Below are 19255 nucleotides of genomic sequence, written 5' to 3'. Positions count from 1 at the left end.
AGAGGAGTGGAGAGGCAGTCAATGGCTGCCCCTGCTCAGAACTTTCTGCAGAGGCACCTGGGCAGAGCCCCACCCACAGGGCTGGGGTGTGTGTGTGTGTGTGTGTGTGTGTGCGCGCGCGCGCTGGATTGAGGAGGGACAGACAGACACAGAACCACCCCCACCCCTGCCCAGCCTGCCTTGCTGCCACTGAGCTTGGGAGCTGCAGGCCCTAGTCCTGGTCCTGGCTGTGGGTGGCTGAGGGTCAGTAAGCTCCCCCTCCCTGCATCTCACTTTCTCCATCTGTAAAAAGTGGTCCTTGCTCTGAAAGTCTAAGAGTCTCTGGAGCCCCCCCCCCCCCCCCCCCCAACCCCAAAAAAAAACACTTTCATTGGGAAACCTTGGGGGGGAAATGGGAAAAACTCTGGCACTTGCAAAAACCTCATTAATACAGCTGAAAAGATCCCTAAAAAATCCCTTGCCGAGGGGCGCCCCGGACAGAATGGGGTGTGTTTGTGTCTGGAGTGGGACCCTCTTGCCTCCAGTGGACCTCTAAGCCCTCTGCACTGTGTGATGCTCATTCTGGCAAAGGTGTCCCTCTGGGCACCCCCACACTTCCAGTGGTTTCCACTGGTAACCCCAAGTCTCTGGTCTTCCAGTCTGTTCACTGCTCCATCCCTCTTCACCATCCTCTCACATTTCTACACCCTGGATCACTAGGTTGTCTGAGCACCTCCACCTTCTGCTCCTGCAGTTCCCTCAGCCTGGAATGCCATTCCCTCCCCTCTCTGCCTTGTCTTCTGTCAAATCTTAACGCTGATGGACCGAGGAACTGGCTGCTTCCCGGGTGTGATCACACCCTTCTTGGTGTCAGATGTTTATCTGTGCGTTTATGGGACTGTCTCACTCACTGTTTCTGCTGTTGTACCTGGTTGGCACCTCACGGGTGCTTTGTGTGTGTGTGAGGGAGTGTGATCGGTGCGTGCAGGAGGAGGGCCATGAGGCTGCAGTGGCAGCGTGGAGGGGCCGCATTCCTGCTGTGACAATTTCTCCACGGATGACTCAGTCCCCAGGGCTTTGGGAGGTGCTGAGAGCTTCTGTCAAGGGGCAGTGGCTTTTCCCCCCTCGCTTAAATGAGATATGAATAATTGATTCATCTCCTGAATAATTAATCAGATATTCAATAAGGAAAGTAATTGTTTGGCACATCCCCCATGGATGGCCTGGATCAGCCGCTGCCCCACTCAGACTAGGAAGCTGGTGGGGGTTATGGGCCCATAAGGAACCCAGTGCCAGTGGGGGAGGTCACCTTGCCCAGCACTGGCAATCCTGTCTGGCTCACCATCCCCTGGAGGCCACTGCCTGCCTCCCTATGCCAGCCAAGACTTGGGCTTACTGTCCTCTTACCCTACTTGTTTCTTGTCATGGCCTCTTCCCAGCCCCTCCCAGATCTTTCTCTGATGCTGGCATCTCCTGGACACCACCCCTCCAAAGGATGCTCTGCCCCAGGTGCCAGCAGAGGCGACGTGGGCAGGCTGCACTTCTCCCATCGTGTCCCCTCACTCCCCCTTCTTACTGGTCCAAGCCTGGATGGTGGTGTCCACTTCCTGTGTTGTGGGGCCAGGCTCCTCAGAGCAATTACCACGAGGAGGGGGCACCTGGATGGTTAACCAAGTACAGCTGTGTGCCAAGCCCAGGAAAACCCTGAGCAAAGCCACCATTGTGGGCCTCCGTGGGCTTGCCCCTCTCCCAGAGAGCCCTCTCCTTCTGGGTTCCCTGTGTGACTCCCCACGGCCTTGCAGGGACCCCCACCTGCTCTTCATCTGGAGGACCCACCCCTCTCCCCAGGAGTGAGTTTCCCAGAGTCTGAGTTTCAGGGAACAGCTCCCCTGGGGGCTTCAGTCCAGAGTGACCGGCTTCAATGCTCCAGTTCTCACTGAACAATTTGGGGGTGTCTTGGGACCCCAGTTCTGTCCTTGGCGGAGTGGACTTTCCTAGTGGAGTCCCCTTGTGATTCTCTCTATGACTTGCAGGTACTTCTGTGTATTGGGCCAAACATATGTACATGCCACACACACACCACACAAACCACACAAACACACACACCAAACAGACACAGGCAGACACACATGTCATACACACCACATACATATCACACAAACATATGCACAAACACACACACCAGATACACACACCACATACGCAAACATACCACTCATGCCTATGGCTTCTTCTGTGGAATCAGTTCATCTCAAGTTTGGTGTTCTCTTTCTGCTGCCTTCTATTTTCCAAGCATCACTGTCTTTTCCAAAGAACCTGCCTTCTCATGATGGGCCTGAGGTAGGATAGCTTCACTTTTGTCATCTTGCCTCCAGCGATGTTTCGGGCTTCCTTTGGTCTAGGACCCACTTGTCTGTCTTTCTGGTGGTCCAGGGTATCCATAGAGCTCACCTCCAACGGTGTGTTTCAAATGGATCAGTTTTTCCTGTCAGCCTCCTTCACTGGCCAGCTCTCTCAGTGGGAGTGTGAGAGGGTGGATAATGACAGCCTGGTCCCCAGTGACACATTTTCGCTCTTGGGGATCTCCCCTAACTCTTCCATTCTCTGTTTCTGAGTCTCAGCCTTCTCTTGATTTCTTGGCTGCAGTCTCCATTTGAATTGATGACTGAACCAAGGTAAGCAACCTTCAGGGTACCCCCGTTTAAGTACAGTAAGTGTCCCCGCCTCAAATAAATGTCCCCAAACCTGCCACCATGGGACAGTCATGAGCAAAGGATCTGCCTGGGCATATGCTTGGCAACAGTCCCGAGGGAACATTTTAGCTCTAATTCTGGATGCACCTGGCACCTTCCATGGTGATGGCAGTCGGCACACTGAACGGAGCAGTGGTTTTCTGAGGTGCTTGGCTCTTCTGCAGGAAAGGCATGGGGGCGGGGGTCAGGCAGGCATACGGCTGCGGAGGCCAGAGCCTACAGAAGACGCTCCTGTATCTCCTGTGCCTGCGAGAGTCCCCCTGCCGCTACACATGATTCCCTTTGTCTCTCCAGCTCTATGTCTCTCTGTTCGATGCTGAAGGCTCTCTTTGGTACCAGAGGGACTTGCTCGGCCTCCCACAGAAACCACTTTAAAGTGTGGGGAGACGCCTGGGCACGACCCTCAACCTGCCCTTCTCCTATTGGGTGACTCTCAGGCATGTTCCACATGGTTTCTGGAGGCCCCAGTGGGACAGTAGCACAGTAACCTCAGTGACATGCCAGGGGCAGGTTTTTCTCCCTCACTGTTGATTTTTTGGTTCCCCTCCCTGATCAATGGTCTCTTTCCAAGTCCTTGTCTTAGGCTGGGGCTCTGTTTAGGGCAGTGGTTCTCAACCTTCCTAATGCCTCGATCCTTTAATACAGTTCCTCATGTTGTGGTGACCCCCAACCATAAAATTATTTTTGTTGCTACTTCATAACTGTAATTTTGCTACTGTTATGAATCATAATGTAAATATCTGATATGCAGGATGTATTTAGGCGACCCCTGTGAAAGGGTGGTTCGACTCCCAAAGGGGTTGCGACCCACAGTTTGAGAACCGCTGGTTTAGGGGAACCCAACCTAAGACAGGCCTTGTCTGGGAGACAGAGGGGTCTAGAGCTTGCCCGCTCCTTGACTCGAGTCCAGAGCCAGAGACAATCGCAGTGCCCCAGAGAGTAGAACATGTTTGCACCCACGCTTTTGTCCCCAGCAGGGAGGACGAAGTTGCTCTGCTAGACCTCGAGCCTGCAAAGACTCTGTTCAGTGTAGCTGCAGCTCTGCCTGCATTCCCCGAGGTGGCTGTTCTCAGTCTTTTCTCTTCTGTCAGCAGAAACACTTCTCGGTGCTCCAGGTTCCTCGGGTCTTTAGAAACCCTCCCAACCGTGTAGACCCCTGCTTGGCAGCCTGGTTACCCCCTCTGATTCCAGGTTGAATCCCCTGGAAGGGCTCAGTGTTCCCTCCTGTGGGTGACTGTGCCCCCCATGATCATGGAGGTGCTGCCTGTTAGGCCTGCTGCACGTGCCTGTGAAGTTTGCAGGCTGCACAGCTGCAGAGGGTGCCATTTACACAGATCGTGACATGAAGGCCATCCTGAGACGCGTGCAGTGGACAGCCTGAAGGACAGAGCACAGCGGTCCTGCTGTAGAGAGCAGCAGGCTGTCCTGCTGTGCTCTCCGGTCTGTCTCTGTCTGCCCCGGCTCCTGTTTTGCCCCGGATCCTGGTCATTGGCAGGGTAGAATAGCAGAATAGCAACCTGCATCCTGACAGATGGGCTTGGTCAGAAGTCCTCCCACCACCTTGGCATGTAAAGCTTTGCTCTTAGTAAGGACAGGAGGGGGGAGGATTAGAGGAAGCAGGGACCGCAGAGTGATCGGGAGGAGCATCCAGAAGGCATCCCCCAGCCCTTAGACCCCAAGCTCAGGGAAGGCTTCCTCTGGACCTACTTTTCAGAGGCCCCTCACCTGCCCGAGTGCTGCCCCAGACCCTTGGCCCCCTTTCTGGGGTCTGGGCTCATTCCTGGCTCGCTGACACTCCTTGGATCTGAGGGTCTTTTTTAAAAATATATTTTTATTGATTTCAGAGAGGAAGGGAGAGGGAGATAGAGATAGAAACATCAATGATGAGAGAGGATCATTGATCAGCTGCCTCCTGCACTCCCCCCACTGGGGACAAAGCCCACAACCCGGGCATGTGCCCTTGACCAGAATTGAACCCGGGACCCTTCAGTCCGCAGGCTGATGCTCTATCCACTGAGTTAAACCGTCCAGGGCAGATCCAAGGGTCTTGGTGCAGACCTGCTTCCTGGCCTTTTTCAGATGTGCCAATAATGGCCAGACCAGGAGGCCCTTGGAAAGATTGAGGGGAAACGTGGCTGCTGGAACCTTCCAGAAGTGAAGGATGCAGGGAAAGGAGGGTGGCAGCATTTAAACCAGAGGGAGGAACTGCCACCTGACCCACCCTCTGGGTTATTTATGCACGTTCAGAAATGGCTTCTGCATCCAGGCGCAATCCAATGATTTGTCAATGAGGCCTCCTCGAGCCTCCTGCCCCCACCCTGCCTCTGATAACATTTACAGTAAATCTATTGCACTGACCATTAAATCTGAGACCGCCTCCAGCGATCGCTTCAATGGGGTGCTGACAGGCCGAGAGTTAATAATGACGCAGACGCTAACCTGTTTATTGATTTGCTTTTTGTTCCCTTCATCCTCGCTCACTCCTTCTTTCTCTCGGAGGAGAAATCTTGGAATTAGTAATCAGGTGACAGCCTCTCCCCTCCTGTTCCCAACCATGTCATCCTGCTTAAATTCTCTGAGATAAATTACTCCTACCTCCCAGCTCCTGCCAGCCATCCCTCTCCAGTTACTCAGCGCAAGATGCCGCTGCCTCTGGAGCCAGCAGACAGGAAAAAAACATTAACACAGACATGAAAAGCTTTTAACTTTTACAAGAGGAGCAAGCGAAGTTGTATATTTAGCCCCCCCAGCAGAGGCCACAGTCAGTCCATTAAGGTGGCTCATCAGTCTCAGGGCGAGGTGGGAGAGGGCTGGTCCACGGGCTGGGTGGGCAGGGGCATGGCCATGGGCCCAGGATGGCTGCTGCCCTGTCCTCTTCTGACAGCTGGAGGGTTAAGTCATTAGGTGCTGAGGAAAGGACCCAAATGGGGGTCTCTGTTTCTGGGTTAAATCGAGATTTAAACTTCCATTTTAAGATTTGAAGTTGTGGCGTAGCATAAAGCTGACCTGTGTATGGTCGTGGTGTTGTCAATATACACAAATAACATGAATCTTCTTATGGAAGCCTGAAAAAACAGCAAATGGAAGGCTTGTTTCACAAGTGGCAAAACTTAAAACTCACAGGGGAGATGAGTAAGTCTCATTTTCTCCCCAGCAGCCAGTCATTTCAGGCTGAGAGTGGCCCCCAACTTCCCTCCTCTTCTGTTCTGTTCTCTTCTGTCCTCTCCTGTCTTCTCCTCTCCTCTCCTCTCCTCTCCTCTCCTCTCCTCTCCTCTCCTCTCCTCTCCTCTCTTCTCTCTCCCACCTCCCCCCTTCCCCTCTCTCCTTCCTCCTCCTCCTCCTCCTCCTCCTTATTCCTCTCTCTCCCCCTCCTTCCCTCCTTCCCTCCCTCCTTCTCCCTCTTTCCACACCTCTTCCAACTCTCTCAAACTGAGCCCTTGCTGGCTCTAGCCACTTCTTGCCCTCTCCTTTCTCTTCCTCGAGAAAGGATTTCAGAAGTAAAGAAATCATGTGTTTCTCAGCATTTTTCAATCCCACCCCCCTATGCCTTTTTTTCAATGTACACAACAGGGTCCGGGACCCAGTTGGCACAGAGAGAGTTCTTTGCAAGCAGGGAAGGAGGAAAGGCAATGAATGCGCACACATAGGTGCACACTCCTGCATTACTGCTCCAGGACAGCTGTGGCCACAGTGGCTTCATGGAACAGACAACTCAAATTTGCCTTGGTGGAAGTAAAGAATTCTTTTGAGCAGCATTTGGGAGTGGCATGGGGAGGTTGGGATAGAGGCTCCAGGCTTGATCCACTGCATGGGCCATGCTTGAGGCAGCACCCTTAGCATGTTTGAGGAGGAGGATGTAGCCAACCGGGGCAGAGGGCTCCTGGGGGGTGTGGTCTAATCAGGAACTTGTGGGTGAGGACCAGAACGTGGCCATGGCTGTGAATGCTGTTCTAGGCTGGGCTCGTCCCAGAGCTGCTCTTGAAAGGAGTGAAAGTGGTGAATGTGGGCACTGGTCAGCCATTGTGAGGGAGCCAGGGAAGGAAAGGAAGTCAGTACAGGGTGCGGTAATGAGCAGGTTGTTGCTTTGGGCACTTTGGGGAGACCATATGGAACACACCTCTAAGTTTATTTTAGTGCCTATTTGACAGCGTCTGGCTCATAGTAGGTGCTCAAAAACATGCTCAACACTACCTCCTCACGTCATTATCTTTATGCTTATCTCCTTTATGAGTTTAAGGGCTTGTGGAGGGCAGAGAGGGGCTGCTGGTCAATGTTTACCTTCAGAGATGAACACGGGGCTGTGTACAAATCAGGCATTCGGAGTAGATTTTGTCAAAGGAGTGAAGGAAGAACATCTAGGACTTTCTGGGGGGACTGGGTCCTGGCTGTGCGTATAAAAAGGAGGATGTCTCAGCCCCAGGTGAGCTGAGGTCCTTTCTCAGGCTGTGGGGGAAGGACACAGGTGAGGACACAGGGGAAGGGTAGAGTATCTGAGTGCAGAGGGTCCAGGGCAGAGGTGAGCCGGACACAACCTCTGCACTGTTCAGGGAGCCCGACAGTAGGAACCAGAATCCCGGCCCCAGGTTGAGATGGAGTCCCAGGGCGGGAGGTCAGCTTTGGACAGATGATACCCAGTGGCACCTGTTTCATGCCTGTCTCCCCGATTTCCTACCCCCTTTCATCCAGCCTCAGGGTCCCAACCAGGCTTGGGAGGGTCCAGGAGGGTCCAGGTCAGCTCTGACTGGAGCCTTGCATTTTTAATATTGGCACGAGAATTCCAAGTTTGGAGCCAGCACCTCCCTCCCCAAGGCAGCCATTCTCTTCCAACTTGCTCAGCCACCTCCTTCTCAGCAGCTGCTCAAACTCCCCAGGGGCTTCTTCAGGAGGAAAGGAAGGAGCCAGAGGAAAAGGCCCCCCCTCCTCTTCTTAAAGCTCAGGCAAGCCTGGAGGGGGCCCCTGTCACAGCCTTCCCTGTGGGGTCTAAACCTCGCTCAGTTTCTGGAAGGGCCTTGGTTCTCTGGCAGTCTGGCTGCCCAGGAAGGGGTCTGTCCTGGCTGGGAGCAGCTTTCCTGGGCAGGGCAGTGAGGCTCCCAGCAATGTGAGTGTTGGGGGAAGGAGGCGTCTGGCCACCCTGGAGGCTGGGGTATCATTTCACCAACTCCAGACGAGGTGGGTCCTTGGCCGCCGGACAGGGCGTAATAGCTCCTGCTCTTTGCATGGTGATAAAGGCCGGGAGAAATCAAGCCGGTGCAGATCTGTGTCTCCTGTAGCAGCCGCAGTTGCTGAATCTGCTGTTTCTGAGAAAGTGAAATTTCAGTCCCTCCACTCGCCTTACAGGCTGGCGGAGCGGTCAGGGCACGTGGACAGGTGCCCGCCAACCTCCCAGGCTTCTTAGGAGAAAGTGGACTTCCCTGTGGAGGCAAAACCTGCATTTCCACTGATACGGCCAATCTAGTGACGTGGTCTAGACACATCTGGACCTGGTGTTAGGGAAGCTGCAGACAACCTCCCATGTGCCCAGCCCCTGGCTTGGCGGCATTGGGTGCAAAGGGCCAGAGCGGGCATACTTCATGCCCTGTCCTGAAGGAAAATGATGCCACCGCCCCCTCCCTGCCCTCCCACTTTGATTCTAAAGAGATCAGATTTGCATGGGGAAGAGTCAAGATGCAGAGAAAATGGGCTGGAGGCCTGAAGAGAAGGGGGCAGGGGAGGAAAGAGTCCACTCAGGTGATATATTGCAGAGGCTTTTGATGAAGTTCAGAGACTTAGGTGTTGACAGGAAACCTTGGGGCCTTGCCAGAGTCTGCCGCGTGCCTCCTAAACCCATGTCCTTGACCTCACAGCTTTCCCTGCGGTCAGGCGGGCCGGTCTGATTCGGGCTGATGGAATATGGACAGCAGGGCTGTGCCACCTGGAAACATCCTGTGAGGTTTTCCTCTCTCTCTTCATCTGCTGGCTGGGGAATATACACCAACATAATAATAGTGATTGTTCCTGAAGGTGATGTAATGGGGCATCAACACCCACAATATTATATATATCTTATCCCCATTTTATAGCAGAGGAAACTGAAGCTCTGAGAGGTTGTGCAACTTGTCCAAAGTCATGTTTACATTTCTTTTTTTATAATGAGCATGTGTTACTTTTGAAATCAGAAAAGAAATAAAGTCAAAAAGATGAAAAGAAATAGCATGCTTGAATTTGCCTAGTATAGTGCCTGGCACATAGTAGGTCTCAATACTTTTGTTTCTCAGATGCAGACTCTTCTTTTCTCCAGGGAGGGAGAGGATGAGGAGACCCTCCCTCTGAGCACAGAAAGCCACAGCCAGACAGAGGGAGGAAGACATTCGAGGGCTGGTACATAGAGTATGCTTTCAGTAAATAGTAGCTATTATAATTTTATGTAATAATTTTTGTGCCTTCCATCTTACTCCCCTCCCCATACTCCTAATCCTGAACTCCTCATGGGCTTGGCCATGTTTTGTCTTTGTCTCCTATATCCCAGCAGCCAGCACAGGGACTCTTACTAAACAGGTGCTCAGTTTTAAATTTTTTGTTCATTTCTTTAATCTCTTTTATGGTACAAATGTTTGTGTCCCCTTACACATTCATATGTTGAAATCTTAACTCCCCAAATGATGGCATTAGGAGGTGCTTAAGTCATGAGACCAGAGCCCTCATGAATGCGATTAGTGCCTTATAGCAGAGGCTCCAGAGAGCTCCCTCACCCCTTCCACCGTGTGAGGACACAGAGAAAAGGTGCAGCCTATGAACCTGGAAGAGGGCTCTCACTAGAGAGCTCGCCCACACTGCCACCTGACCTTGGACCTCCAGCATCCAGAACTATGGGAAAGATAGAAACTGCAGTTGTTTTTAAATGACCCCATCTGTGATATTTTGTTATGGGAGCCCAAATGGACTAAGACATCCTCTGCTTTGTTACAGAAGTGGTGTGGAGGAGGAGGTAAATAGAATGATGAGAGAGAAGGCTGGTAGAAACATGAGAACCAGGCTGATTTCTTAGAGGCTTAACAAGAGCCATATATCTGGGCGAGGAGAGAAAGCACTGCCTACCTGGAAGGAGCAGAGAAGTATGAATGGGCAGGGAGGCAAGGGTAGAGGTGGCCGCAGAGAGGGGCAACGGTGTGAACCCTTCTGCACTCCTCCTAGCTTGTAGGAAGGGAGGGTGCCTGGGGGCTGGCTCCCTGCCATTTGGAATGGAAGCCTGGACAGTGTTAAAGACAACACCCTCTGGGATCCAGTTTTTCTCTGGCCTTTGTCCAGGGAGGTGACAACTGCTGGGTTTGCTCCATCCCTTACTGGGGTGACCAACTTGTCCTGGTTTGTCTGAGACTTCCTCAGTTCTTGCACTGAGTGTCCCCCTCCCAGGACTCTGCATGCCAGGCCGACTGGCACGGCTGGTCACGCTGTGTGCAGCTGTGTGTGGGATTAGAAGTAGAGAAGACACCAAATTCTACCAAGAGTCCAGAAAGACAGGTCACAGATTTCGTGAATCTTAGCAGAAAACCAGAGCGACAGATGACAGAGGCTCTATGGCATTGTCTTCTGGAGTACTGAGCCTTATGCTTTTCAGAACATCCTCCCATGTTTACTTCACTTGATCCTAACAGGTTTTTAATTATAAAAATATTATATATAAGTAAATATTCATGAAAACGTGTAAATGTTATGTCTACTTATTGAGTATTGGGTGTGCTTAATTACATAGAGTTTGATACTTAAGTTTCTTTTCCCACCACCATGCCCACAAGACTGCCACAAAAACGGCATATAAGTGTTTATAATGATAAGGAAAATTGGTTTTAACTTAGAAGCCAACCATGATTGATAGGTAGAAGCTGCCTATAATCCTATGTAGAGATGGTGGCTCTATAATGTGAGAGCCATAGTTGATTAGAAATGTCTTCCATGGGTATCAGTAGGTTTACTACATACTTGGTATTCCTGGTCTAATGCCAGGGCACACTTAAATTTTCATCACTGTCTCTCACCTCTTTAACCAGCTTCTTTCCACAGTGTACTGTGTCTTCTGGCCAGATCTTATGATTTTTTTTATTTTTTCAATTACATTTGACATTTAATATTATCTTCGTTTCAGGTGTCAAGATTCTTGATCTCATTCGGAAGTGTGGGTTTCTATTTTCCCTGAAGGACTTTATCCCAAAGTTACAATTCTCTCTGCTTTCCGTTTTCCTATAAATGAGCACCCTACACCTTCATCTTCTTTATGGGAGTCAGAGCTTCTTAACTCATTTTCTCCGTACGAGCTTGGCTGGCCGACTGGCAGCAGCAGACTGTTGCTGTGATATGTTCAGAAACTTTGAGATCTCTTTAGTGTGGCCGTGCTTCCTTCTTACCCTGTTCTAACAGGGCTCTTTCTCCCAATAAAACATTTAAAGTGACTGGTTCATTACGACATAACAAATGTTCATTAGCCATTCAGTTTGTGCTCTTTGCATTTAATCTCTACTTTGTCCACTTTTTTTTCTTGTTTTCTGTAGCTTTAAAATATCCTTCTAGAGATTTTTGCTCTGGTCATGATCTGACTGGATTTATCCTCTTGTCTTAAATAATTAAACATTCAAGTAAATGAAGTTTTCCAACTTTGGAGGGTGCAGTACAGTATCCCTTAGAGAAGGGAAGCAAATGAGGTGAGCCTTAGATTCTTCCAGCTCACTTCCTGGAGAGCTCCAAGCTGGTGGGGAGAGACAAAATCAAACTGAGCCAGTGGGCTTGCTGAGTTGAGAAGACAGATGGCAGAGTTCAGGGAGGCCACGTTTGCTAGAATTTTCAGGGAAAAATACCAGAGAAGGGAGAGCTGGAGAGAGAGAGAGAGATTGTGCACTTGATTGTAGAAGGAGCCCCTTGAATCTTTGATTGAGTAATAATCTATACTAATAAAAGCGTAATATGCTAATTAGACTGGATGTCCTTCCGGATGACCTTCTGGACGAAGCTGCGGTGGTGGGGGCTGAGGCAGAGTGCATCGGGCCTCTAGTCTGCAAATAAGCATGAAGAAACTACCTGTGGCTGGGGAAGAAACCCTGGAAGCAAATACAGTAGTATTAAATCCTTATAGCGTATACAAGGTTGGGAATAGAAAGAATTCCTATTATTCAGGGTATTGAGTAGACCTTTCAAAAAGGTTTTATCTCATTTGAGTTGTTCACCTTGATCTGGCATATGAAATAATGTTTCTTAAAACAAGGACTAAAATTGTTGTAAAGACTTACTATGTATCAGCATGGATGGGCAGGGGGGCTGAGAAATTTATGTATATTTATCTAATTTAATGCCATCTCCTGTGCTTTCACATGAGGGTTTCAATTTTGAGTTGTTTTTTAAAAAATAAAATATGTAAGCATTTTCTAAACAACTTCTATTCAGAGGAGCTGTCCTTTTACCCGTCTACAGTCATGGGCTGATGGGATTAGAGGATTTCCCCTTAATCATTACCAATGTTTGCTTTCTTATCCTTGAAAGACTAAATAAAAAATTATGGTTTAGATAAACAATCCAATCAAAAAATGGGCAATGGACCTAGATAGACACTTTTCGAAAGAGGACATACAGAAGGCCGAAAGACATATGAAAACATGCTCAAAGTCACTAATTATACGAGAGATGCAAATCAAAACAACAATGCGGTATCATCTCAAACCTGCCAGAATGGCTATCATCAACAAATCAACAAACAACAAGTGTTGGAGAGGATGTGGAGAAAAAGGAACCCTTCTGCACTGCTGGTGGGAATGCAGACTGGTACAGCCACTGTGGAGAACAGTATGGAGTTTCCTCAAAAAACTAAAAATGGAACTCCCATTTGACCCAGTGATCCCACTTCTAGGAATATATCCCAAGAAACCAGAAACACCAATCAGAAAGGATATATGCACCCCTATGTTCATAGCAGCACAATTCACCATAGCTAAGATTTGGAAACAGCCTAAGTGCCCATCAGCAGATGAGTGGATTAAAAAACTGTGGTATATCTACACAATGGAATACTACGCTGCAGTAAAAAAGAAGGAACTCTTGCCATTTGCAACAGCATGGATGGAACTGGAGAGCATTATGCTAAGTGAAATTAGCCAGTCAGAGAAAGATAAATACCACATGATCTCACTCATTTGTGGAATATAGAGAACAACATAGACTGATGAACAGGGACAGATCCAAAGACAGAGAAACAGCGATCAGACTATCAATCCCCAGAGGGAAAGTAGGGGAGGGTGGGGGTAAGGGGAAGAGATCAACCAAAGGACTTGTATACATGCATATAAGCCAAACCAATGGACATGGACAACAGGGGTATGAGAACATGAGTGGGGGGGGAGGCTGGGGGTTAATGGGGGGATGAGGACACATTTGTAATACCTTAACCAATAAAGAAATCAAAGATTAAAAAAAATTATGGTTTAGTAGATAAACCATTTGAGCACTTACTATGTTTTAGGTCCTGTGCTAAGTACTTTATGTGTAATACCTTGTTGAATTTTCATTACCAATGAGGAAACTGAGGCTGAGACAGATGAATGATTTGCCATGATCATCCGATAGAAATGGCAAATTACCCCAAAAGTCTCCCTTGGCCCAGGAATGTACTTGCATGGCCTTTTTCTTTATCCTCACCTTCTCCAATGCTCCCATGCTATTCACAACACAAGTCTTCCCAGATCTATTAATGCCACTCCCCTCCCCCATGGTGTCCTGAAAACACACACACCACACATTTGTTTTATAGCATTTGACAATTTTCATGGTGTAAATACTCTCACTCTGGTTGATTTTAGGTATGATGCCTAAAGTGGAGTTGGAAAGAGAAACACATATTGGCTCTCTCCATGGTCCTAGCTGGCAGCAGCTCACCACCGTTTTGCCCACTTGAAATGCTTCTGTTCATTTTGTAGGATCAGTGCCTTTGTCATTTGCTCTGGGAAACCTTCCCAAATCCCTCCTGGTTGGCTCAGAACAGGCTTTAATCAGCACTTACCACTGAGCCCTCCAGTGATGTTTCTCTCTGCCTCCTCCTCTGGCCCGGCAGCTCCGAGCGCAGCACCTAGCACAGCGTGTACACCAGCCAGTGTTTACGGAATGAGTATGTGAACCTGGGGTTTGAGTCTACATCTTTGTTCTGACCTGCCTCCTGGGGCTCAGCTCATTAACTCAAAGCTGCTAACAGTTTTGCTCCAGCTTTTACCTTATTTGCTAGTTGGATATTGAGCAGATGGAGGCAGTTTCACTTGTTTTTCCCTTAGGAGCTACTATCTTCCTTCCTTTTGTTCAATGTAACATATGATACATACACATGAATATATATTATATGCAAGTCATAAAACACAAGGATATACACACACCTATGTACTCACACCCACCTTAAAAACTAGATCTAAAGATCTTTTTTTTCATTTTGTTTTCTCCCTAACACCCGAAACAGAAGCAGGTTTACCCAAATGTGATCAAATTCTTTTGCCCTATACCTTTTTTTCTGCACCTTTTTAAGGTCTTAAAAGCCCATACGGCTGAATACCACCGTTTTTAGCATTTGAGTTCAATTGTTAGCAAAGCATGATTAGAAAGGGGGACATTTTCTATTTTATAGATGACAATGGCTATTTGGGCTTACTCTGGAATTGGGCCAGCTCTGTCTTGGTGATTCAAGACGCTCAAGTTGGACAGGGATTCCAGCCAACAAGTGACTTTGCTCCTTGCGTTCTCACACATCAGGCTGAGTGTGTTGGAGGCTTCCAGCCACTTCTCTTTTCTTGGGATGGGGTGAATTGTCTCAACGAAAGTCAGAAGACCGGGAGAGCAACTGGAGAATAGTGTCTTAGGAGGAAGGACTGTGTTTAGGACTTTTGTGCTGATCCAGTTTGAATGGGGGCCAGAGGAATATGGAGCTTACATCATGTCCTATTGTTCCAAATTCAGCAACTTCTCTCCACCAAACATGGCCAAGCCAGCATCACCTCTTGCCTTGATGACTGCAATGGTTTGCTAATGCGCCACTTACCACATGGAGCCAGTGATTGCTTTTAAAAATAAATCAGATCTTGTCACTCTGTTGCTCAAATCCCTCCAAGGCTCCCTGTGGCCTTCAGCACAAAATCTAAACTCCGTACTTTGACACGGCCTTGCATGACTGAGCCTCTGCTTCTCTCTCCAGCCTCATCCCAAGTCCCTTTTTCCTTCTTGCGCTCCACTCTAGCCTCCACGGTTACGTTGTAGTTCCAGACACGCCTAGCTCTTTACTGCTTTGAAAACGTCACATGTCTTTTCTGTGTACCTGGGATTCTGTGTGCTTAGGATTCCTTCCCCCACCCCCCCACTCCCGGTTTCCATATCTGGCTCCTCCTCATCCTGCAGGGTGTTATCGTTTCTAAAACTTCAACTAAGTGGTCCATCCCTTCCTACCATCACAACGCTGTGTTCATCCTCACCACATCTTTCTCATTTTGTAATTTCATATATATTTGTCTGTCTCTCTTATATTAGCTGTCCTGAGGGCAGAGACTGGGTTTGCTTCCACTGCTCCTTGCATCTCGAAGTACCTTAATACGTGTTTGTCAATAGAATGATGAGTCTATCTGAAAGGCCAATCTGGTGATGAACAAACATATACATTGGGGAAGGAAAGTTATTCATTCATTTACACACTTAAAATGTATTGTCTGTTAATCATGTTAGGATCTAAGCTGTGTGTTCAGGGCCACAGAGGAAAATTCGAGATTGTGTTTCTATTCTGAAGAGGCTTATAGCAACAACAACAACAACAACAACAACAGACTCATAGCAATGCAATAAGGGCTTAATGGAAGAATGTAAAAGGTGCAGGGGGAGCATTGGAGAAAGAGCACTTAAATCTATTAGGGGAGCCAACAAAGGCTTCACAGGGTTCACTCTTAAGTTAGGTTTTGAAGGATGAATAGGAGTTTGCTGTTTGGGCAGGTTGAGAGAAGCTGTTTTGTGTAGATTGGTGAGAAAACATGGAGTGTCTTGGGGAAATAAAAGTAGTGTAGAACTTCTGGGGTTTAACCTGTAAGGGAAGTGATAGGAGATGAAGCTAAAGAGAGAAGCAGGAGTGGATCATGAAGGGCTTTGTGTGTTGTTACTGGTGAATTGAAGGGTAGTGAACTGGGGGATTAATATATCTGTTAGAAAGACCACTTTGGCAGCTTTATTGAGTGGGTAATTTGAAGGGGCCAAGGGAAAAGGGGGAGATTGAAGGTTAGGAGACCACTGAAAAGGCTTTCGTAAGCCAAATTGCTTTCCTGCCTAAAGCAGACATTACTAATAGAACACTATACTCTTTGCACTAAGCCTAGATCTTACCTCAGAATCTTTCTCAACAAGCTCTCAGACCAGTAGGACTTACTTCACTAGATGTACCCTGTATGCTCTTCTTGGACTAGATCTGAGAACTCTTTCTAGTTCTGGTAGTATGAATTTAAAAAATATGTTAACCAGGAGTCTTTTCATTTTGACATGGGATAATGCCTTAATTCAGAAATGTGTAGCTCTAATGGTAAAGTTCCTGGCACTTGAAGCGGTGAGAGGAGGTGCTTTGAAGGGTCTTGCCAGCTCCTTGTCAGATGCACACTCTTTATGGTGTTGATTTTCTTCATGCAGAGCATTGTTCCTTTATCCCACGTATACGCAGGAGGTCCAGCTCTGCACTTCCTTAAGGAAACTGGCTTCGGGGAGACTGATGAGGCAGTTTCTGCAGGGGAGGAAGCATGGGTCTGAGAGGCAGCCTGGTGTGGCTTCGAATCCCTGACTCCAGGAAGGAAGCTGACATTTCCTGAACACCAGCTTGGTACGGATGGGGAAACTGAGGCTCAGAGAAATTAATTAGCAACTTCCTGGCTATGAGGGTTTGAAGAAGTTATTTAACCTTTCTAATTTTCCACTCGTTCTTTTGTAAAGCGTACCTCCTGGCGTGGGTCCAAGGATTAAAGGAGACAGGAATTGCGAAAGCACCTGGTAGCTGGTAGACGCCCCCTGGAATCAGCTCTTCCATCCCTTCCTTTGGCAGAAAGTCTGGCAGCGCTTTCAGCAAAGAGAGCCTCATTTTAATGTCCACAGGGAGAAACACATCTTTGCTTGGGGCTTTGAAATCCCTGGTGCCTACAACTTAATAGACTTGCAGTTGGTTAATTTTCTCTTGACATTGATCAGCCTTGGGTCTCCTCTGGTCCCCGCTGGCCTGGCCCTGAGGGGCGAGCTGAGAGATGCCTGGCTTGGGCCTCCCTAACCAGAAATTCAATAACTTTTTCATATAAATTGTCCGTAAGAGAAAACTTCTTGTTTTCGGCAGTTGTCGCTGTTTCAGCACTTTTCTGTACAAGATGAAAAACTTTTGCATTGAGCAAAATACAGATTTATGGTCAATAAAGTGAAGTTTAACAGTTTATAGGGGCCATACTTTCTTTCTTAAAAACTGATATTAAAAGCCATTTTTCCTAGTCTTTGTAAAAATGACTCTTCTATCAATCAGGATCCCAGTTTGTTTAAATGATGGGAGAATTAGGAAAAACTCTCTCATCAGAGGGCCTCCAAACACATGCCCATCATCCCCTCCTGTCCCAGAGCGTTGGAGAGAATAGGGGTTATTTCTGAAAACCCAAGATGGTCAGGCTGCAAGTCAGAAGTTTCTTGGAGGCAGACGTGAGTTGAGCCTCAGATGGGGCTTGAAGAGTGGGTGAGTAGAGGCTATTTCTTTGTATCCCAGATCTGGCTAGTACTATTTATTTATCCCACAAATGTTCACTGAGCACCTACTGTGTGTTAGAGCCTGAGCTGGGCTCTGGGATGACAAAGATAAATCACCTCAGCTTCCTGCCCTGAATGTGCCCACTGTTGAGGAATTGAGTCAAATAGACAGGTAGCAACCTTGGAGTCATAAATGGGTGTTACTGAGGAAGAACAGAGCACCCAGACTGAGGGCAATCTATGAAGACTTCCTGGAGGAGGTGATGCCTGAATTCAGTCCTGAAGACAAGTAGGGGAGGCAGTGGCCAGGGAGAGAAGAAGGGGAAGTAGGATGGGGAAAGAGCAAGTCTCCTATCCAGGATCATCTTCCTCCAGGGTGGACCGGGACAGCAGGGCCGTGTCACAGCTGCTCCTGAGTCTCCCATCAATTTGCAGCTCTCTGCTCAGTGCTCCCAGCACCACCATGGCTCCCTGCTCATCACCAGAATCCTGGGAGGTCTGGCCCCATCAATGTCTGGCCCCATCAATGTGAGGCTGCTCCTTGGAGCATCATGACAGGTGGACCACATTCCCTTTCCTGCTTCCCTCTTCTCATTCCTACCATGGGGATCTATTAGAGTGTGGCAGACATTGCTGCAGTGTTGACGGTACCTGGTGGGTATGACAGAGCAGGAGAAAATATTCAAAACTCTGTAAGGGATGACTGTTCAGTGTCCCAGCAAGAATGCCAACAATGAAAGGAACTTGGAAGGGGTTTCTGAGCCTTGTTCCCTTTCTTAAGGTCCATTCTTCCTTTTCTCTTGGAGGAGGAGCCATTCCATCCTTTCTGGGGCCCAGTATTGGCTACTCCCCACATTTGGACAACCCCATCCCTCCGATCTGTGGGGGTTGATCCTCTTCCCCCCAATGCAATCTGAACCCACGCCCACATAGCACTCATCTACGTGAACAAATTCTCAGAGACAGAACCAGCTGGGCTTTTCCTTGTGTGGCACACTCTGCACAGCTTCCCGGCTCCCATTAGAGACAGGCCTTCACTTTTTATGCAGAACTCTGCAGAGCTCTTGGTTCTTCTGCCTCTAGCCGGCTCAGGGCTTACCAGTACCCGGAAAACGGAGGCCTCGCTGGGGGCTACCTCTTAACTAACTCTTACAGACAGAGGCTAAACTCTGAAACGGTAAATTTCCTCACTCTAGGTTTAAATTCTTAGGGCATGCTCCCTGACCTCTGACCTCTCTTGGAAACCAGCTTTAACACCTGCATTAGTGGAGGGGCGGGGAGGGTGTCCATCCATCCTGAGGGGCCAGAGAAGCTCTATCTAATGGAAACAGAATGCAGGCCACGTGTGTAATTTAAAATTTTCTAGTAGCCACATTGAAAAAGTGAAAAGAAACAAGCAAAGCCATTTAATTAACCAAATAATAATGCCAGTGAACCAAAATATTATCATTTGAATATGTAATCAATACAAACTTATCAGTGAGATATTTTACATTCTTCTCATACTAAGAGTTCAAAATCCAGTGTATATTTTACACTTACAGCACCTCTCCATTTGCATTAGGGTTGTTCCAAAGTGTCCAATATGTGTGGCTAATGGCTATTGCATTGGGTAGCACAGATGTGGAGTGTAAATGCATGTGTAGGTGTGTGTGAGCAGGAGAGGAGAGAAGGGGGAGAGAGAGAGAGAGAGAGAGAGAGAGGATGTGAATATGAATCTAGAGATGTGGCTTCAGAGAAGCACAGGAGCCACAGACGTTTCCATTGTAGGAAGACATGTAGACTTTATC

This window comes from Myotis lucifugus, unplaced genomic scaffold, assembly GCF_000147115.1.
Source record: "Myotis lucifugus unplaced genomic scaffold, Myoluc2.0 scaffold_16, whole genome shotgun sequence".
Lineage (NCBI taxonomy): Eukaryota > Metazoa > Chordata > Mammalia > Chiroptera > Vespertilionidae > Myotis > Myotis lucifugus.
This window is presented reverse-complemented; position numbering follows the sequence as displayed.